Source organism: Puntigrus tetrazona, chromosome 13, assembly GCF_018831695.1.
Source record: "Puntigrus tetrazona isolate hp1 chromosome 13, ASM1883169v1, whole genome shotgun sequence".
Taxonomy (NCBI): Eukaryota; Metazoa; Chordata; class Actinopteri; order Cypriniformes; family Cyprinidae; genus Puntigrus; species Puntigrus tetrazona.
In genome coordinates, this window is record NC_056711.1 from 13,204,353 (window position 1) to 13,228,158 (window position 23,806).

At 36.1% G+C, this 23,806-nt stretch overlaps 1 long non-coding RNA gene and 1 other non-coding gene across 3 annotated transcripts; one reads left to right on the forward strand and one right to left on the reverse strand.

The window, feature by feature from the left end:
* Window positions 1-4,086: 4,086 nt before the first annotated feature.
* On the reverse strand, window positions 4,087-20,184 carry LOC122356418. 2 transcript variants are annotated; one of them, XR_006252320.1, is made up of 5 exons: window positions 20,029-20,184; window positions 8,913-9,033; window positions 5,410-5,513; window positions 4,442-4,546; window positions 4,087-4,350 (listed from the first exon to the last, which is right to left on the reverse strand). It is a non-coding gene; the product is annotated as an uncharacterized LOC122356418 (long non-coding RNA). The 2 variants fall into 2 exon arrangements; XR_006252319.1 differs by lacking the exon at window positions 8,913-9,033 and having other exon boundaries at window positions 20,029-20,182.
* Window positions 12,306-12,405, forward strand: LOC122357146. The gene has a single exon (XR_006252431.1). It is a non-coding gene; the product is annotated as a U6atac minor spliceosomal RNA (small nuclear RNA).
* Window positions 20,185-23,806: the final 3,622 nt, after the last annotated feature.

The following is a 23,806-nucleotide window of genomic DNA, read 5'->3' on the forward strand; positions in this document are numbered from 1 at the left end:
TTATAAGCCAAAAATCTTACTTTTGGGTTTGTACAAGTTTTTGATTTATTTTATTTTTTTCTTCTTTTTCGATCGTTGGTCCTCGTCACGTAGACGACAGTGAACTCCTTATATGGGCATTTCTCCCAGAAGCACGCGCCCGCGCAGGCCTAATCCAGTCTTTTCAACTAAGTTACGCACTATTGTTTACACACTATCGTTCATTCATATTATCACAGAAATATTGGGATTAAAGTTAATAGTTTACCATATAAACACTGATGTATATGGTAGCGATCAAAATAGATTTTTTGAAAGTTTCCTGAAGCTTCAAATAACGCTTGTGCGATTACATTGTTTCGCCACTAGGTGGCGAAAAGTGTCCGTTAAAACGGTATTTGTGATTGAATCGAGATTCGTTCAACAATGCTGATTCATCCAGTAATGAAACAAAGTATTCGCTAGTAAAATATTAACTCATTATTTTAAAAGACTTTTTACATATATTTTAATTTGAACAATTTGTGTACTAAATATATTACAAATACATATGTTTAATAATTTATTCAAATTAAACACCTCACAAAAAAATGCGTGAGTCTCAGTTTATCCAGAATCGTGCAACTTAGGTGCAGAACTTTGGTAAATATTTAAAATGAATAACATCCTAATGCTATATAATTTCCAAGCTAGTTTGCCTATGCACCAGGCATTTGTTGGCCAAGTAAGGTAAAGTTATGTGTGTGTGTGTGTGTGTGTGTGCGCGCATGCCTTGCAGCTAAACCAAAAAAATGAAAAGGTATGTGACTGCAGTGCTTTCTTCACAACCATTTTTTGTTGCAGTTTGCACCACTTCTGGGTGGTACTCCAAAAAAACTTCCAAGGTTGGCAGGTCTGTGCCTACTTTACTACATCCAATCAGTTTGCAAAAAAAGAAAAGCAAACAAAACAAAACATGCCCTCTATTTTCCTCATTCAATATTTCGTTTCTCTTCGAAGTGCGTCACAATGCGGAAGTAAAATCAGTCACAAACCCCTGGTTCATGCGAACTTGACTTTTGTCTTCCATAACGTTCTTATCCATGATTTTTACATTGCATGTCATACATTTATAACATAATTTATTACAGACGTGAAATGATTTTCTTCCTGGTATCCGAGATAAGTTATCTTTGCATCTTTTGCTGCCTTCGGAATATCTACCACTCCAACTGCATTCAGCAAAATGTGGGAAGTCTTCACCGCAGAACAAGAAGTCATTGTGTTTACACCAATAAAAACGGTCTGAAGCCAGATTTTCCTTCCCTTACTTTCAGTGGGTGCTGTTGAATGGCCAAAAAAAAAAAAAAAGTGAGTGAATGGGAGGAACAGATCTGTCTAGATGGAAATGAAGAGAGAATTAAAATGGCAATATGTGGCGCTGGTAGCTGGCAGCAGCCTGCAGCTGTCTGAAGCGATGCCGGACCGACTGTGGAACTGTCACTGCTAATTAACCACAGCTCCGCTCTGTCTTGCTCTCCCTCCTTTTCTCTCCTCACTAAACCCTGAACTGTCCCCTCTGTCCACCTCTATCCCTAATTTCTTCGCATCCAACGAGCTTCCCAATCCTCTGCCAGAGACTTGGTGCTAAGGGAACCGTGCTAGCCTAGATCTGTCAAGCATCATTAGCTTTATTAATATTAGCACTCATTATTTATCTCACATCTGCATGACAGGTGTTTCGATGCGCCCTCTCTATAGACATCTAATGACTTATCAGTTAGGCTTATAATTATTGATGCAGAGAGGCCTTGTTGTTTTATTACCTTTGATGTTATATCATTGGCTATTTAGCACCTTTTTTAAATGTGGTATTTTTGACTTATTGCTTTAGCTGCAGTAATTGAGTCTCGACTCAGAAGTACTAATGCCCGGTGTGTAAAAAGCCCTAATCCAGCTCACTGCCATCTGTAGTCCTACCCTTACTTGATAGGTGTGGGGCATGAGGGAACGTAGCGATCGAACACTGCCTTTTTTTTTTATCAGTTTTAATGAACAATAATAGCCATCATAGAGACTTAAGAGGAAATAAAGACAAAAGCAAATAAACTGTACTATGGTCAAGTTCAAAATTAACATGATCAGGAATATGATCAGGAAGAAATAAAAGATGCCCGAGACCACGACCGCCTGTAAAATATAACGTTACCTAGAACATGTTGTATCTCATGTTTAATCAGTACAGAGATGCCAGAGCCTACAGCAATTGTCGGAGGGTCCAGCCGAGCTTGACGCTGCTCTGAGCGGATACGTAAGCACTGAGCGCCCGGCGATCACCTGGAGCTCCCGAATCGGCATAAATAGTCTTTATAAATAAAACGCAGATTTGAGTTTTATACAACTACAATCTCGCCTGAAAACTCTTAAAACTACACTTAATGACACAACAACAGTAATATTTAAAAAATGTGCGGGGTTTTTGGCAATAACGTTTAACAAAACCACAAGAACAGAAAAGAACGCCTATTGAGACATGACTGTTGTCTGTGTGAAAATACAGAATACACTGTTATATTTTTTGTGTTTGCGCACTCAAAGAATCATGGACATAAGTAGTGTATCACGCAGAAGTGACGATTCTAGTCAACCAATCAAGGTTCTGCATTTTAGCTTCACCATTTTGGCACATTTTTCTGTGTTAGGTACCCTTACTAAATAATTCATTATTATGGAAGGGTACCAAAAAACTGGTTGATACGGTTCGCTATTTTGTTACCATTCACAATTGACATAATTGCGAACCTTACTGTAGAGTACCATGTAAAAACAGCTGTAAATGAGAGTGCAAATCGTGCAGTACAATATTATATTGAAAAAATATTGCAGTACAATAGCATAAATATTGCAGTGCAATAGCATATAATAAAACATTTATTTTAAAGTACCACTGTATATCTATATGACACCATCACTGTACCGGTGTCCTTGCTCTTAATGTAGGCTATAGTAGGCCTTCATGAGTCTTTCAGAGATGATTTGTACCTTGGTTCATTACAGACCATTATATCATTTATTCATTTTTATAACAATCTGAGTCAGTCAGTTTTCCGAAGTTGGTTTTAGTCGGCTTTAATAACAACAGAGCTACTTGAGCTTTATGTAAACCCTGGTGATCATGTTATGAATTTAACCGACTATTCAATAAGCATATGCAATAATGTATAGTTCACACAGGCAGTTTCAAAAATGTGCTTAGTATGATTGGTGACTTTGAAATCTCTAATATGTAATTGAGTTTAGTCCTAGTACAGTACATGCATTTACATTTACTCATTTTGCAGACGCTTTTATCCAAAGAGACATACATTTGGGGAAAACATAAAGCGACATGCTTCTTATTTACACATCTACATTATGCATATATAATGATTTCGACTTTTAACACTTTTGGCCTGCACCGTAGGTAGCTTACAGTACAAAGTTCTGTATTTCTCCAGATTCAGTTTGATAGAATCTTTGTGATGGTTTAACAAGAATACCCGCCGAGCCACATGTCTGCCTGCTAACCAAACCCTTCCCGGCTGTATTTCTTAAGTAAGGTGACATGTTAAGCAAAGATAAAAGGAGAAGATTATCACTTTTACGCTTCAGGAAACCTTGCTGTTTAGAGCTCTCCTGACCTCATTTTACTAGACTACATGTCTGGGTGTGTTTGTGTTTGAGGCAGATTCTTATTTTGCTAATGACTATGCAAATGAAGTTCGCAAGGCAGCATACATCTGCACCTACAACAAAAGATGGAAAAATCTACTCTTGATGGAAAACAGTGGGAGAGTTAATCCAGCATTGCTTCATTTAAATGGTTTCTCGTACAAAGCCTCTTCCTAAAAAGGTTCATATCAAATGACGGCACGGCATTCTCTTTTCTTTTGATCTTATTGTGACTCGCGTTGTGTTTTCTTCCAGATTTTGTAGTGCGTTCTTTGTATTTCTTAGTGGCGATGGTAAAAGGAGATAAAATACCCTGGAAAGGTGAGCACACCTGATGTAAAAGAGCTCCACCTAGTGGTCAAATCAAAGAAGTAAGTAAGCCAATGACGGAATAAAGAATCGAAAGGATAAAAGTAGTCATGGAAATGAAAGCAGGCCTACATTCTTTCTTTAATAGGATTTGTAATGCAGAATATTTCAAGAGCTGCTCTTAATCAGATAATGAAATGAACATTCTATGATAGCATGCATAAAGAAAGTGAATATGTGAATTGAAATGGATGGCATAATGTAATTTTGTTCGTTATCGTTTCAGCATCTGCTTTATTCATTGTATGCAGCGCTTTGTCGGAGTCGTGTCTCTCTCTTGATGTTTGTGGGTGATGTCCTTGCTGCTCTGTCCTAGGAGGGGCCAGAGTTAATGCAGTGCTATATTTGTGTTGACCCTCAGGGGCCATTAAATCACATAATTTCTTCATCAGCTGGGTCTGACCTGATTTTCTAGACGGCCTCCTCAAGCAATGCGGGGGAAAAAAATTAAATGGTACGGAAATGTAGATACATCCGTGTAGTAGTGCATTTCATTTTCCTTTTCGCCCTGCAGAGAAAGAAAATGCTATAGAACTTTACTTTTACTAGTAATTTGGCTGATCGTGGATTTCTTACAGTACATAGTTTTTTTTTTAAATAACATTTTTTGTTTGTTTGTTTGTCTGTGTCTCTTTGATCTGTGAGGTTAGATTAAAGAATTTATTCACCCCAGAATTAAAAATTGCTCAACCTTAGGCCACCCAAGATGTAGACGGGTTTGTTTCTTTATTGGAACACATTTAAATAAATTAAATTTTATATCACAGATGGTTCATCGGCAATGAATGGGTTCAGTCAGAAGGAAGTTCGGAGAGAGAGAACTGATAAAACATTACCGCAATCCACATTACTCCATATCATAAATGAACATCTTGTGAAAACATCTTGTGTTTAGAAGTTTTTGTATTGTTTTTGAACATGCTTTAATCTGTGTATATATATATATATATATATATATATATATATATATATATATATATATATATATATATATATATCTATCTCCTGATCATGAAAAGACTTGTTTCACTGGGGAACGCAATATAATAAATAATGTAAAAAATATCTTTATGAATTTATTACAGACATGCAGCTTCACAAGATATTAATGGATGAACTGGAGCTATGTTGACGATTGTGATGTTTTGTCCACCTGTTTGAACTCTTATTCTGATGGCACCCATTGACTTCCATTGATGAGCAAGTGATGTAATGCAAAATTTCTCCGAATCTGTTTTGATGAAGGAACAACCATCACCAGATAATTAGAATACGGTGAAATTTAGGTTGCAAGTAAATGGCTGTGTACTATAGTGCGCCATCCCTGAGGTGTTGTGAAGTGTGCAGTAAGGTCATGGCTGTTTATCCAACCTTGAATTGGACAGGTGAGCTCCAGGGGGTGGCTGCGGCCATGTAACATTCCTCAGAGCTGTCAGTGCTGGTGAGGGAGGAGCGGTAAAGAAAGCACCCTCTGTCTGTCAGAGAGGGAAAAACAGATGGTAAGAGAAGAGAGGTGTTGTAAGCCAGTGGTGGGTCATGACCCAAATTGGGTCATAGGTCTGTTTTGATTGCAGGAACAAAACAATGGTAAACAAAAACAATACCATTCAACTAATTATTACGGCAAATTAAACTTTAAATAGACATATTGTAAAAGGAGTTAAAAAAAAACAACAGTCTGATTGTTGGCATAAATTCATCTGTTGCTTGTTGGGAGCTTGAGATGCATAATATACTGGCACAGTGTAGTATATATAAGATAACCAGCTAATATTAGATAACTTTTCATTTTTTTTCTCATTTCCCTTATTAGTTTACATTTTCTGTAATATTATGTTCACATGAAGTAAATATTTAATGTGATAAAGCTGCCATCCATAACTTTTTTCTGTCCAAAATTCATATTCGAACATAACCAGCCAGTATTCAAAACTGTCCCGATTTACAATGGTCAGCTTTTCAATAGTTACAATTTACTCGGTTTGACGTGATACGAGCTAACTGATCTTTAGATTAATTTAATGGTGATGCTTTTTTCCTCGGTTGGTCAGAGCAAGCAAGGCAGACTTGTTCCTTACTTGTTCAGATGGCAATATACAGTGAACATTCTTATTTGGGTCATATGTTCCAAGAGGTAGGCTAGAATCTGTCTCCTCACCGGCGCGGTGACTGACAGCTACACATACTCCTCAAAACATTAGATTCATGGATGCTGGAGCCATGCCAGAGCACAGCCCACACAAGAGAGATAATTCCGTAAACGGATGCAATTCCAGGTTTTCAAACAGAGATGGCAACAAAGAGGCAAATTTAATATAATTTACTAACCCTGTTCAGCGTAATCTTCAGCAGATTTCAAAATAATATATATTTTTTAAATGCTGTACAGCATAAATTCACTTATAAATTTAAAATGAGTTTTGTTGCGCCTTCAAAATTGTACAGTGAGTTATTAGCTCGCATGTAAAACCATCATAGAATAAAAACCTTTAAGGCTTTGGAAACCCTGAACCGTTTTCATAGTAATAGTGCATTTCTAATTTTTGGTTTTAGGACGCTTTTGTGTGGTTTGGGTACAGTCGCCTCTTGATGTTCCCCGTAAAATATAGGTCTTGACGTAAAGATATTGAGAACTGCTGTAAGCAGTGGTTCAAAGAAGATGACAGCTTGCTCATGATTAGAGTAAGAGAAAGAAAGATGGTGAAGGAAGAACTCTGAGATGCTGAGCAGAATGTACTAGAAAATGTGGAACAAATGAAATAACGAGAGTGGAAGTGAATAGAGAGCTTATCGTCCCACAACTCTTTACATGGTCAGAGGGTCAGAAAACTCTCTTATAGCCGCTGTTTCCTTCCCAGCAGCTCTAATTAAGATCTCCAAAGCGCATGACTCAATTATGATGAAGCAGGCGTTTATTAGGAGGAAAAAACTGCCTTGACTAATGAAAGTTTCAGGCAATATCCTGAGGCGCTTCCTCTCACCGTTTCTCTGGCTGCCTGGTTTTGTTCTCTCTCTCTCATATCTTTTTGCTCTCTTGCTGTCAATCAGACAGCATCTTCTCCACCCCTCTCTTCCTTTGCATTGCTGTTTTATCTCCTCCAACCTGCTTCTGCAGCAAGTCAGTCTCAGTTTGACTAAACGGTGAGGCCCGTCTGTGTTAAGGCAGCCATGCTTTGATGCTTGTGTCTGTTACAGTATAGATAAAAATAGTTAGAAGTTTTCAGTCCGTACCCAAGATTATAAAAGGCAGCGAAGCTATGCATAATCAGAATGGCAATGGTTTGCTTCCGTCTTTTTTTTCCCCCAATGTGAATTCATTAGTATTTTTTGGGTGTATGTAAAGTTTATGTCTCGAAGACATACTTGCACTGCTACTTTTTGTATAGGCACTCATACAATACCAATGTTAAGATCCTTTCTAATTTCGTATGACTTTAAGATGCATATGTACAGATCTTTATCATTTTCTGTTTAGACTGTACCATGCAAAAACTACAAATTTAAAGTTTAATAATAACTAAAAAGTACATTTGACAAGACTACAGTAAGACTAATTTGAAAGGCTGCATTAAAAAGGCTGACATAATTAACACTACAATAAATAATTTGGTAGTAAAGTGATAAAACATTTTGGAGGTTCATGCTTTATTTTAAAACTATTTAAAGGGATAGTTCATCCAAAATTAAAGGGATAGTTCATCCAAACATTTTGTCATTAAATACTAACCCTCATTTTGTTCCAAACCTATAAGACATTCGTTCATCTTTAGAACACAAATTAAGATACTTTTTGAATTATCGCTTTGATCTGAGCATAAACAAATGTATTCGTGTACATACGTTTCATACATTGTGCCTGTTTGTGACTCTCCAAAATGGTGCAATAGGATGAAGCACAAAAAGTATTCTAGTAGCTTTGTAAAATTGCTGCTGAACCACTGATGTCACATGGATTATTCTAATAATGTCAATGCTACATTTCTGAGCCTTGCTGTCTATGGGAGTGACAGAGGGCTCTCGGGATTCATCAAAAACATCTCAATTTGTTTTTGTGTATGAAGATGAACAATCTTCATACACTTACATGTTTGGAACAGCAAGAGGGTGAATAAATAAGTATATAATAATAAGTAAATAATGACAAAACGTTCATTTTTGGCTGAACTATCCGTTTCAGCTAAAATAGTATCAAATTTTTCACTGTTTATATCATCTTTAGATGCTATTCTCATTTCACTAGTATTCACATTTCAGAAGCATTCCTGTTTTAATGTGTACCAAAGCACATAAAAATGTATTTGTTGCTGTCCTGTCTCACTTTTGGTGACTTGGACAAGATAAGACACGAACAAAGGGAAAAACAACCACTGCTTCTTGTCAGATGGTTTAGACTAGTGGAAGAATTATGTTTAGCGTGAACAGAGGTCAAATCCTAACATGAGTTTTTTAAGCAATATTGAATCTAAACTTGACTTTAAGTTCTCCGCAATTGGTTCTTTTAATTGCTTTGTAATGTTCGATGTGTTCAATTACATTCTTTATCATGTCTGACCAGATTTTACTTAAGTAAATTTCCTTTCCATCAGTATTTGTTGTTATTTTTTGGCAGGTTCACTCACACTCTCCAAAACCTTTTTTTGCTAAAAACAGAAACTATTCATCTTGACTGCCTGCCTGCTTCATGGCCTGTATTGCACAACATCTTTCGGGTCTTGTGACTGATGCTGAGCTCTGATGCCCCTTTCCTGTAGTCTATCCAAGGCTGCAGCCATCTATAAACTATTGGGATTGGAAGACTGCCCTTCTCCGGAACAACACTCCTGTGATGGTGCCTGCCATCAGGGTACTGATGCATGGACTTCCAGGAAACTCACCTCAGTGTCTGGTAGTAATGTATTACTGTTGGCAAGCAGAGTGTACACACGGCTTTTAAGAGATAGATGGCTGTTTGCAGAGGCCAGTGGGGCTGTAGACAGCATGGATCAGCGTTTCAGTCTTAAAGAGAGATGGGGAAAATGCAATAGAGAAATAGTTCGGTCAGAAGTGTGACAAGAGTCGTTTGGGGAGAGAAGGGGAGATGATTTAGCTGAAATATATGAAGGTCATGGACAATGCTGGAAAGTTTTTCTTTATAAAGGGATCGAATCTGCCAGCTTAAACATTTACCATTAAATGTGAATTTTTAAATGTCTAATGCAGACCAAGAATTCATTTATTTGATCAAAAATACAGTAAAAAGAAGAAAATTCGGGCCAAATTACTTTGCGCAGAATTGTGCTTATTAATGAGAATAAAACAAGAACTTGTTAATGAAAATCTGTTGACTTTGAAAAATGCACATTAATCACAAAGAAGTACATGAAAAGGATTCAGTTTTTTGATTATAAATCACCAGGAAAAAAATCAGATAACGTCGTCCCCCACACCTCATCTTTTCACAAATCCCTTTTGGAAGCAAAGATGTTTACTAAAAGCCAAGCCTCATTTGCATATCTTGTCATTTATCATCTCAACAAAGAGGTGTCAAAGAACATAACATCAACCATTTCTAACAATTTCATCAGCGAAAATAGCCTTCAGAAGTGTCTATCTTTACCATGGTGTAAGCCTTCCACGTAATACTGAATCCGAATGTAAGACATCGATGTCTCAGCGGCTCTGTTTCTCATCATGTTACTCCAGCAACTGTGTTTGTGCACTAGTTTAAAAATATGGATCAAAAAGCCATGGATTAGGCTTTGCCTGTGAGACCTGTCCTTGATGTAGAAGCATATCTGTCTCCGATCCAGAAACATATTCCTTCACTTTCAACTGATCATTTGCATCCAAGCTCCAATTTCTGTTTTCTGTGTGGTTTCTGTCATAAATATTTTGGGAGCGTTTCACCTGGAAATCCTTTTAAAAAAACGCATGCAGGAATGGCAGACAGAACCACACAGAAACATTTTCTGACCAAGATTAGATTACCGTCGACAAATTCCAGAGCGCACGTACGTTTAAAAAATTTAACAGCCCATTCTGTTCCTCCGAAACTATCATAAAACCCTCACAGAAGTCATCCAAGTAGAAAAAGAAAACAATGCAGAGAAGACCGGAAATCTCCCAAATGTCAAAAAGGTAGACAGAGAAGGTTGAACTCATGCAACATGTCAGCAGGCCAGCAAATGTTCTTTTGATTATTGCTATAAAAATCTGGTGTGCAGCTTATTCTTGCCAAGAACTGCCAACTTAGACAGAAAATGTCTGTCTACTTGGCATAAACTGACCGATCACAATTCGTTTTGGTTTAAGTGTTAAAGTGTAGATTTATTTGAAACAGTAGAACGATTTTTTACCACTTGACACTAACTTTCAAAAATTGCATAGAGGAACAGCCATTCAAATTGGAACGGTTGATTCCAGCCATCCCTTGCTCTTTATTGTGTAATATTTGTCAGTAGACTGACTGTAAGTAGAACTTTAACATTCCACTTAGAAATTATATTACAAACAAACAAACTCAATATGTAACTACAAACTACGTGTCTTTTATGATGCTAAGGAGTATATCTTTGTGTTCCGCAAATCAAAGACAGCCATATGGGTTTGGAATAACACAAGGGTGAGTAAATAATGACTTTTATTTTGGTGCGAACTGTCCCTTTAAGATGCATGCATATGATACAAGACTCAAGACTAATCACATAAACATAACAGTCTGAGTGGGAGCAGGTGATACACTGAGATTTTCATGGCAGAGGTGAGTCATTTGCATTGATTTGTAGCAGTTGGGTTTGGGGACCTTCAAGAAACGCGCATAGCCTTTTCAACATTAAAGACATGCTTAAATGGTAAATCCATATCTAAGATACTGCATCAGTCTTTGTGGTTTTGTATAAGTTCTTTGACAAGGAAAACAAATGGATTTCATCACCCAGGATAGTTGTGATCAATCGAAGTAGTTCATATTTATTCAAGCTTAATCCATGCGGTGCTGGTCCAAAGGAAGTGCCAGCAGGTGACCCTGAGGAGCCTGATCTCGTTTAATCTTTGTCTTAGTGTGCATCTGGACAAGCAGACTCTCCTTCAGAGCGGTGTTTCATGTGGCGTCAGTTCCACAGAGACCCACACAGAACAATCAATGCAAGAAAAGCTCTCAGAACTCAGGGAAGTTAATGGCCCTGCCTTGTTCTGCATCAGATATGATCAATATAACAAATGAGTACAGTTAAGACTTCTCACCATATCAGACGCTCATAGAAGATAAGCACTTTGTTTAAGCCGTTTAAACATTGATGTGTTTGGTTTTGTGGAGGGCTTGTTTTCTCAGAAATGTTAGTATTATTATGGATTTCTTTAAAAATTACCTTTCATGCAGCATGTAACACAGTTCTAAGCGAATGGAAACATCCTGTAAAGTTTTAAATCTAGAAGTGGACACTGTTTAAAGGTATTTTCTCTCAAAAGCTCACAAACACTGCAGAAAAATGAATTGTTTGGCAGTCATTAAGCAAATAAGGTAAAAAAATAAATGCATATTATAAGAAAATGAAAGTGTTTATTGACCTTGCTTGCATTTTCCAAAACCAAACTATGAACCTTTCATAACCCATAATACTGGCATTTTATTTAGTGCTCAAAAAAGGTAGAAATATTTTGTAAATGTTAGACTAGTTTATTCTTTATTAAGAAATACATACTGACTCTACACTTTTGTATATTGTGCTGATTATATTATAACGAAATATTTGTTTGTTCGTAGCTCCCTTTAATGCTTCAAAAGATATGGAATATTCTGTAACAAACAAGCTCTATAGGCAACTTCTGGACTAGAAGAATTACAAATAAATCCACTATAGATTAAACTGATACTCAAACATCAGCTTAAAGTAAAGATTTATAGATTTGTGTCAAGGAAAGTTGAAATAATAGTTTCAGCAAGGTCAACATTTCTGAAGAGCAGACAAAGTGCTAAAAGCCCAAGTGCAAAAGCCTGTTCTTATTGCACTACATGAATTCTCTGATGGAAAGGCAGCTTGTGCTGGATAACAAGACAGCTCAGACACAGGGGACTGAACTGGGATCAGATCGGACAGATCATCAGAGGTGAGATGTGTGGAGAGATGGGTGACACTCTCAAAGCCTGGGGTTACTAGATTGAGCGACGGGATTGTGTCACCTCCCCCAGCACACAACGAATCCTCCTTCTAATTGGAATGAGGTGTCAGAGAAGTTGACCGTCACCATCGTCATTTTCATTTCAAATCAGATGCTCCATCAACACCCTGGCGTTGTTTGAAAGGAGAGAAGGTTAGCGCTCCCTTGACAAGGACGGAAGAGGTTCTAGTGACCTTCAGCACACTCTCTCGTCATCTTTCATGTGTTTATGTAGTGGTAAAAGCTCAGGTGTACTCTGGGGAGTTCCAGTTGTGTTACCATTGTGGTGGTATTTGGGTCCGTAATGGATATTTAATTGTGAACACTCACTTCTCCTATTTCACGTGAAATTATTTACTTTGAATTAAATTATCAGTCATGTAAAGCTTGCTTAAAGTTACTGTTTATTATCACCGATAATAAAGACGGTTGAATGTAATCATTATCAAACCTAAACATTGAATCCATTTTTTCATATAGTATAGTATTGGAATGACAAAGTACTTGTAGCATTTAAATAGTGGTTCTAACTGTTTAAAATGAAAATTAATAAACAAAATCAAGACATCCTACAGTTCTTTGGAAGTAATTAAATCGCTGATTATAAAGAAATAATTCTGTTGTTTTATTTAGTATTTAAAGGGATAGTTCTTCTAAATATGAAAATATCTTGAATCTGTAAGACCTTTGTTTATATTTCAGGACACACATTTTTGATATGATATGATATATATATATATATATATATATATATATATATATATATATATATATATATATATATATATATATATATATATAGAAAAGATATTTTTGATGAAATCGGAGGTTGTAAGGGCATTGTTAAAATAGACCAATTGGCATCAGTGGTTCATGTTATGAAACTATGAGAACATTTTGTGCCCAAAACAAATAAAATTAAACAATGTGGTACTCTTGTGAATGTGTGTCGAATACTGACGCAGGAAAGAAGAAATTGTTGAGTAAAGTCATAATTTTTGGTTTGAAGATGAACGTATGTGTTTGGAACTACATGAGGGTGAGTAACTATTGACAGATTTTAAATTTTTGGTTGCACTATCCCTTTAATTAGACAAAATAGAATTTAGAATATTAATATCACCTCCAACATTAAAATAACAATTATATTTATAGGTATGAATTTATTTATAAAAATCTAATATTGACCAATAACCATACCAGTATGAAATTATGATTTACATTAACAATGATTTACATTAAATACACCTAAAACACGTGCGGAATCAGCAGTTCATATAATTTTTAAATAACAGTTAAATAATTTTGCTAAACTAAGCTGCACTACAAAACAAAGGAACAAATAGGTTTGTACTAGAAAACTAATGAAAATTAGTTACAGTAGCAGTGTTTAATCTTAAAGTCATAGCAATAAATTCCACTCACTCTCATCTCATTGTTATGCATGCCATCTAAGCATTTTTAGTAGAAATTGAAATTCAGCTCAGGGACTGCTAAGAGCACTGATAACATGAGGTTCGACACAAGTCATAACAGATGAGATTTTACTACAGTTACTGTGAGGTCTTCTTTGACCTCTATTTGTTTGCTGCAGTACACTGAAACCCCTCGGTGGCCTCCTGTGGGAAATAACCCAGAGAAAATGAACAGAGTGGAGCACGACATTGAATACGCTATGTGATTTAAAAGACCTGCCTGCTGCCTCTGGAAAACAGTCATTTGTGAGCGGTTGCATAACAGACAGGACAAATGAATTTGGTTTAAAAGCTTTTTAGTGCTGCAGTATAGCTTTATTAGCCTTAACTGCTCTTCACCGCTGCTGCGGATATGAGCTACACAGGAAGTACTTGATGCAGCAAATAACAGCTCTCATTTTAAGGTCATTGGTCATGATGGATGTGGCAGGAAAGCAGAGATTATTTTGCGCTGTTTTTGTTGGTTGGTTTTACCTAGCAAAAGCATCTGAAAGTATGTGTGCCACAGAGCAAAAAAAGCCACTTTCCTTTCCTTTATCATTTTAATGGCTTTATAATGGCCAAATTCAGCACTCGACGGACGGGATTATTCAAATTCCCGGCTGAACATCTCTGGAGGTCATTGATGCCCTTGAAACAGTCACTGTTGAGTCCAGTGGCCCAAAGTAAGTGTCTTTGAGAGATCCTCATTTCCATAACACCTAAAGTCAGAAAACAATGAAGTAGCTACTTCAGCATGATTACCCTTCCTTATCCAGCAGGTGTGTAATTGGCTGTAGTCATGTGGCGTCTCTAGGTTGCTGGTAGGAACATTGGCTAATTGGTTCTTTAGCCTTCAGGAGTCTTGACAACTAGCCAAGCAAGACAAGGGGCAATGGCATTGTAGAAAAAACAAGCAAACTCTGCAATCATTCATGTCCAATGAAGAGAAGATAAGAAAAGGCAAGAACATGTCTCACAGGATATTGGTTAATGTGGTTAACTTTTGTTTCTTTTTTTCTTCAGTTTCTTTATTTTAATAGTTTTTATTATTATAACATTTGTTCAAAACCTTGGATTTAGAATTGAATGTGAAATATATATATATATATATTTACAAACAAACAATGATTTAATTAACTATAATACCATTTGACTCTTTAAACTTTGCATTCTTTGACAGGTTCATTTAATTTGTCCACTGACAATGTTCAATCTTTATTGTTTAATAATTGTTGAAATACAGCTGAAATATTAAAATGTAGCGATGTTGTCAGTATTTGTAGGGTGTGTAAAATGAATCAAAATCATTATCTGATAATAAATATGGATTATTTCACTAGTCGATTAAATAATCATAATATTTCTGTAAATATATTTTAGATTTTTGTAGTTTTACATTTATGTCTGAATCCAAGGTTTTGAACAAATGTAACAATAAAAAGTAACAAAATAAATAAATTGAAGAAAAAAAAATAATCTATATAGAAGCTATTTGAAAATTAGCCCAAATTAAAATGATTTGTTTTAATTCTTTCTTCAAATTTTAATGTTTTTCTACTTTTTTCAGCTAGGTTATAAAAGTGCTTAACAAAACGTCCAAATGTGGACAGTTATGAACTTTACCGTTCTCATATTATCGATCTGTTCATTGTCATGCTGCTTTTTTAAAGCTTGATTCCTCTCCGTGGATTTTGTACACAAGGCAGCAAACTCTTTACTAAGGTTAAACTGTAAAATCAGCTGTTTAAAAACATGAAAAGTTTCATGAGACTGGCTTGTACCGAGTGAACGTAATAGAATGTGTAAAGCTCACGCAGAGGCGTAACAATGATAAAGGAGACATCAGCGTCAATGAGTAATTGATAATTGCAGCCGTGCAGCAGGAGAGAACCGTGAGCAGTCGCAGCAAGCAAACAATCATTCCAGGGGACAGCAAATATATTAAAATTGGATCCTTGACACATATGGGAGATGGAAGGAACCATCCAATTTTCATTTTACCTATAGAAATTGCATTTCGTTCACCTCTGACAGTCTGAGCCCAGTTACTACGTGGCACTCCAATGATTTTTCCTGGTTTATGAAAGCTCACAGCCGCAGCTGGCGGAAGGCAGAGATTTTATTTGAGAAATAAAGTACACCAGCGCTACTGTTTATGCGCGATTGCAAAACCGTAACCGTCCCGAGTTATCATTCTTCGGTGACCTTTGTGCATTGTTGACATGGAAATGCAGATCATGAATGTTTAATGGGTAAAAGAGACTAATGAGAGACCCGGGGTGACACTAACTCAAAAGCCGCGGGGTTAAAAGGACAAGCGGCATAATCAACCCTGCCAGCAGAACACAAGGAGAGGGCAGAGAGAGGACGTCACACATGAGCAGAGGTGTTAGTGGCACACATTGATGATGCTTCTGCATATTCACACGCTTACACAGACCGCATAATGTTTACCTACACTCGCACTGCTTTGCTGTAGCCAGAGATAAGGCACATCCTGGAGAGAAGTAAATAGTAAACATTCAGGATGAATGTTTCAATCCTCTCAGGCAATATTTTCCTCTCTTGGCTTTGAAGCTCCTAGTCATGAACTAAATCTCAAGGTCTAACCTTAGCTAGTGTGCAGATAAATTAGCATCATCTTTGCAGAGCAGAACAAAGATTGGGGGTAACTTATCAGTATTACAGTGTGCTTTATGTTTTCTGAAGACATGTGATAGCTTTGTGCAAGGAACAAACTTAAGTTTAAGTTACTTGCTGACCTCCTTTCTTATAAGTGAGCATTGAGTCAGAACTGGGTCAGTCTGCTTTGTGAAATGCAGAAGTATATATTACTGTTAAGTCAGTAAGTTGAGAACTCTGCCAGTTTGATTTTGTTTATACGTATTATGTACCGCTCAAAAGTTTGGGGGTCGTTAATATTTTTTTGTGCAAACCATGATATATTTTTTTTTAGGATAGCTTGATGAATAGGTTTTACATGGTAGCATTTATTTAAAATCTGATTATTTTTGTAAATGTTAATTACAAGCATTAATTTCTTTAAAAAGAGATCTCCAAACTTTGTATTTTTACAAATAATAATAATATATAATAATATAAATACATTTTTTTAGAATATATTTTATAATATTTTGCCACCTATTTTTAACCATATATATTATGTATTTTACTATTGTGAATTACTATCAGTAATTGGCAGTATGTATTTAATTGACTCTTTTCATATATATATATATATATATATATATATATATATATATATATATATATATATATATATATATATATATATATATATATATATAAACCTGTGAATTATCAGTTTTCCAGACGAATTCAAAATTGTCTATTTTATTAGCGAACATTGCTATTTTTGTGGTGAACAATTCATTTGTTCAGGCCAATCCACAAAAAAGTTTAATATTTAATCCAAATCTGAAAGTGTATCCAATCAATTTGCAGCAGAAAAAAAGCAAGCCACACCCTCTATTTTTATCATTCAGTATTCTGATTACACAGATTTTAATGTTGTTCACAAAACTGAGTCCACTCAGTAAGCCATAGATATGCGAATGACATTCAGTGTATCCTAATGGAACTTTATAGAGTTCTACAAGGCTGTCATATGAACATACAGTGATGAGGTACCAAAGCTTCAGCCTTCTATCCTTCTGAAAAGCCTTTAATAGAGGTCAATGCATCTCCGTTAATTCTTAATACGCAATTTCAGGCTTTTTACAGGAGGTCAGTGTAGTCTAGAAATATTAAAGGAGCCTGAAAGTTTAAAGAGGATTGCACAGAGAAGAGGTCAAAGCATTTGTGTTGGCGTGCTTGAAATTTTTTGATACATTTTAATTATGATTGTTAATATTGAGGTTTAAGGGAGAAGTGGCTTTGGTCATGAATACAAACATGCTGTCTGAGAAGAACATAAGAGATGATATGATATTGCTCTCCATTCGGCTGTTTCCCTGACGTGTGTGAGAATGTACGTTTTTTTTCAGTTAGCCAGCGTTCCTCTCCTGTTCCGATGCGATACAGTGAACAAAGGAGCACGGGAATGATGTTTTCGAGGCTAAATAAAACTTCCCCTTCTGTGTATTTCTCTGACGGTTCTGTCGAGAAGGCGAGGCGAGATAAAACCTAGCTTGCAGAAAAAATTCATTCAACAAGAGCAAGCTGTAATGATTAAGCTCACTGTCAGCTTTAAACAGTTGAATAAATCTCCAGCACACTAAACATTTCATTCAGCGGGCTTCATTAACATAACTCAGACTGTGGACACAGACATGATAACTGCACTAATTACGGCGTAGATCGACGCTAGTAAAACAACGCATGCGTTAAAATCATACACAAGGATTAATTTTTAATAACTCTGAAAGTTTCGTGTTACTGCATTCGTGATGTGAATAATGGTATTGTAGAGTTAATACCTCACGGATTAGGAATGTCTTTGCTGGCAACCGAAAGACTTAAAAGTAGCTTCCTGAGTTGTGTGAAAGATAGCGTAGTTCTCCAGAGTCTGGAGATTTGTGGAAACTTATAGATAATGCATCAAGGAGACCAATCAAGGTTAGCGCTAACTCGTATTTATATTCAAATGTATTTAAATAATACATTAAGGTAGTTTGGTATGCAGGAAGGATTTAGTGACCTTTGCTCCTTCGCATTTAGCTGAACTGAGGTTGTGAGCCGTGTGAGAGTGCAGGCCGTGGTTTAGTGCGAGTATTTTGTATCATTATCTACAAAGCTTCAAAATGGACTGTAGGTCACTTCTGAGAGTTCAATAGTTGCTGGCTCACGAAAAAAAAAAAAAAAAAAAAAAAAAAATCTTTCTCGTGGAATTCTCAAAAGGTTCAGGGCGGAAGTACCAAAGAAAGTGAAAACGTTGAGAGAAATGGGGGAGCTGGCATTTTTTTGTCGCTTTGTTGTGCTGCTGACCTTTGGAAATATCACAGATTAGATCTTTAATTATTTATGAAGGGCAGCAGTGTTGGGTTGAGGCAGAAACAGTCTTGTCACACATGATGAGGTTGTGTTGTTGGAGTATTAAGAAGGACAGAATGTATCATGCTTGAAGGTTGCTTTTATAGAACACCGAAAAGCCTATTAAAGCCTATCTACATTAGGGAGGTGAACGCATTGGGAAAACATACATGGGTGAAAATGTGCATGTGCTGACTTTGTTGGTTTACGGCTTGGTTCAATCGAGAAAAGATGCCCAATGAAGGTCACGTGACCAAAGTTATAGCTGTGTGCGGGATTAAGAAATTCTATTTTTCAAGCCTTTATTTTTCCTACATTCCTGCTTATGCGATTTCTAAAATATAGCGGCTGCTTTTTATTTATGTTGGGGCTGAAATAATTATCACGAAAAGTGAGCTCATTAGCTCAGTGAGTTGGATGCCACTTTATATTAAGTGGCCTTATCAACTATGTACTTGCATCAAAAAATAAGCTTATTGTGGCCACATGTGCAAAACAAGTGCTTTTACTGCTATCGAGGTGGGATATGGGTAAGGTTAGGGACAGGTTTGGTGGTTTGGGTAGGCCTAAGGTGTAAGGGATGGGTCAAATCACAGATGTACTAACATGCAGGTATCAAAAAAATACAAAGTACAATGTGAAAGTCAGCAGATAAAGTTCCTGAAATACAGGAGAATAATCAGGAGACAGGGCAACAGTGTGTCGAGTGCTCAATTCTCTGCAGTTATGTTTTATTTCACAATTCACAATAACATATTTCGTTCTTTAAACCGTTTTTATATTCAATGCAATGTCTTGTAACATTATGTAAATACTTATTTTCATTCTTAAAATGCACAATAACAAACTATACAGCATACCTCTTTCACCAATTCTTTGTTTAACATGAAACACATCATACCTGGTATATTACCATTTTGTTAAACTTGTTTTAAGCAAATTAACATGCTTTTATCATCAGTACACAACATTCATTACTCAACTGCATTACTCTTCAACACTCGTTTCTACTTTTTCATATAGTTATAACTTAAAATACATCTCAAATAACTTTAAACCTATACGTTAACATTTTAACACGTGCTACACCTAAAATGGCGGATTCACGAGGCAACTTAAGTATACACCCACGTGAACAACAAGAGAAAATTACACGTGGCCACAAAAGAAACACATAAATTTAACATTCAGACAAATATTATATTAACCCCGATATCAAATAAAGGAATGTTTAGAACGACTCCGCACATTTCGTGAAGATTACATTTGGTCGTGAAAACGGTATTGACACTCGGCTGAACAGTGATAAAACTTTACCTCACATAACCAACTACCTGGCCAGCATAGTTAGTTAATGTCCCTCTTTTGTTTTATCATATTTTTGTGATGTATGCACATTACCAACCTGAAATAGAGGAGAATAATCAGGAGACGGGGCAACGGCGTGTCGAGTGCTCAGAATTCTCTGCAGTTATGTTTCAGTCCACGAAGAAGAAACAGAGAATCACGACGCGACCACACCCCCCCTGCTGGCCCTAGCGTGCATCACAACAAGCTCGCGATAACTACACATTATAAGCATCTGAAATAAAACACATTTCAAGGTATTGAAAAAATATAAAATATAACATATATATATATATATATATATATATATATATATATATATATATATATATATATATATAATATGTAAAAGTTCAATGCCATTTATTACACCATACAATTGTAACACTTTTGTGGACGTCACATACACAATAGTGCGTTGTACTAAATTATTAATTTAAATGTGAGTAATGTAATAGTCTTTAAGGCCACTTAATATAGTGGGTGAGGCATTACAATTCACTTTATGTAATCATATCTGTCAGGGTGTGGTTTAGCGTGAAGGAGCACTCGACGAGAATAAATAAGCTTAATAGTTTTAATCCACTTCAAACGGACAAAATAATAATATGCAAGCAGACCATAAACCACACATATTAACATTGGCGATCGGACAAACCGAATACAAACACACAGGCCTAAAATACACAAGGAAATCACTAAATTAACTAGACACAGGTGAAGACAATGACACAATTAACACAAACAAAGGTAGGGCACACAGAGCACATGGCACAAGACAAAAACAACAACAAAGGATCCAAAGATCTAAAAGTAAATAGTAAAGTAATATTACTTTTAAATTCACAGGAAAGCATATGTTACTTTTTTTTTAAAATAAGTAGCTCAAGTTACATTAGTTTCCCATTTATTCACTGATAGCTTTCCTGTCCTAATAAACATTTAGGCTGATTCTTATTTCAGTAGCCAAAAAAACAAAGTATATCATGCATTACTTTGTATAAAAAAAATATACAATTAGTTACTTTATTTGGAGCTTAGCAAAATATAGTAATGCTTTTAAAATTACTTTTAAAAGTAACTTTCCCCAACACTGATTATAACGTTCTTACCCATCATTTGTTGAATTTAATTATATAATAATTATACGATGCTCAGTGTGTAAAAGTGTAGTGCGATACCGTGAGTTAAACATCTGTATTGTGTTTTAATAATGCATAAAGCTTACTCATTATGCCCATGTTTTTATTGTAATGCTCTACTTCATCATTTGATCAATTATTCAATGTGAAATTTACATCATTTTAATCCATGCACTGTCACCATAAATTTTTTTCTTGACAAATATCTACATCAAAACGATTAACTGATTCGAATTTTTTGTCATTTCCAGTACAATTCTGCGCGCGCAACCTGAAAAACGCTATTTCAAATTATTTAGCACCTGGCTGTTCAAACTCTATTGCAGTCTATTTTGATTACAATTAGCTACTAGTGCGACTTGAACATTCAGAATTCTATGTGCAACCATTTTCGACATCTTCCTTTTTGACTAAACCCAGAATCAACTCACCCAAAATCGGAAGCAACCTACAATATACACACCGCATTAGCAGTGCAGCTAATAATGCATTCACTTTTAGCATCAGACCAAAACAACTTTGACTATCAACTCGCAAACAAACATGAGAATGAGCACTGGAGGATTTGATGTCCTCCCTCGAGTGATAACTATGGAATGTTTGATATGCAAATTTCCTTCGGTATTACAGATCCTCTAGGTTTCGTGAGGTAGAATTCACTGGAGGAGAAGTGAACAACTCAATCGGAGCTCTGCGCTGCATGCGCCTCTGAACGCTGGGGGATATGAAAGCCGTCATTCAGATTCAGCAAGGGCATCAATGAGAATAGTTTAGCAACTTAGTACGAGCTGTGAGACTCCGAATCTGCCTGATGATGTTACTTTCACAAACACAACTTTCAAACACTGGAAGTAATGCTCAGTGGCAAATTCGCTAAACAGCTATTTGCGTAAAAGCTCTGAAATAGAAGAGTGAAAATTGCATTATTTGTAATTTAATGTGATTTTGATGCAAACGGCCTTCTTTCTCCGTAATTAGGCCCATAAAATATTATGTATTTATTTATTGTAAAAAAATAAGCTTGCATTATGGTATTCGAATCAGACAATAACTGTAAATTCAACTAATGTAAAAGATATGTTTGTGTACATTTACTAGTGATAGTGGCAGCAGTGATTTATCAAATTATGGAAAAGAGTGTTGAAATCGGGCACATTTCCAAAACATATGCCTGTGCAGAGTATTTGAGCACATTTGCAGCATTTTAAAGTCTGAATTTCACGGCCAAATGCTCATGGTTGCACATATAAAATCTCACATTAGATTTTATGATAATGCGGAGGATCAGAGACAGCCTGTAGAGACTTAATAAAGCCGTACAGTGACAAGAGGGACAAAACAAGAAAATGGTGGAGACAGAAAGCTGGCACCAACTTGAGGTTCACTGTGGAGCCATATTTGCCCTGTACAAGTCCATAACATGGAGACTCGGGTGAAAAAAAAAAACCTCATTGTATTGTTTTAACAGAACATTATAATAGACAAGGTCTTATAACAGCTACAAGGACTGTTCTTGGACTAAACTGTAGAGTTCAAATTATATTTTTTTCCTTAACAAAAAGGTCATTTGACACTTCTAAGCTTATGGAGGTGGTGGTAGTAGTCAAAGTATATTTCAAGTTTTCTCTGCCATTTGCAGCATTTTGTGTTGTTTTGCAGTGAAAACTGCACATACCCATATGTTTAATTAGATATTGCAGAAGAAACATGATTGGGTGCAAAACTTATATTTCTCTTGGCAATTTTAATAGCTGTAAATCACACTGTGAGTTAATGTTCCTATGCTGTCAGTAATACAAATGTGTCACTTTTTGATACATAGATTGTACTAAAAAGTGCGTTTAAACATTTGAATCTGTAATATTTGAAAATGTAATGAAATTGTAATGTTCTTGATGTGGGGAAAAAGTCTGGTTAGTTTGATGGAAGGCATTTACATTTGATTAGTTTAGATAGGTATTTTATCATAAAACACACATAAATCTATCAAGTGTAAATACACTGTATATTATGTTTCTCTGTTAGTTTTTGTGTATTTTGGGATGTACCTGTCAGAGAGGAATGTAAAACTGAGTGAGTAAAGTAAAACATGCATGTATCTTCCTTTCATGCCAACCCTAATTTCGCTAACCCTGAGTACCGCATGCAGAAAAACACCCCAGGCTTGTTGGTCATTCTACTTTCCTCTTGTCTTTGTACACTGCATATACAATGAGAGAGAGTGTGAGAAAGAGACTTTAGCTGAGGAGATGTCACAAGTCCAGAAGATGTCTAAAATGCAAAATTCGGACACCTTATTATGAAACTGCTCAATGCTCTGCGAGAGGGGTCAGTCCAATGAAGTGACCTTGTCTTCAAACTGTCCCGAGGTTGGCAGGTGCTTTGCATATAACAAGACATTCGGAAAGCTCATATAAAGTATCCGCATACAGTGGGGGGCAAAGCTAAAACCAAATTTTTACGTTTTTACCTTTCCAGCAATGCCTGTATAATTCTGAGATCCATCTTTTCTCATTGCGAACAACTGAGGAACTCGTATGCAACTATTACAGAAGGTTCAAACGTTCACCGATGCTCCTGAAGGAAACACGATGCATTAAGATTAAGGGGTTGAACACTTTTGTAATTTGAAGATCAAGATTTTGTCTTCTGGGAAACATGTAAGTATATATAAGAAAGATTTACACATTTCAA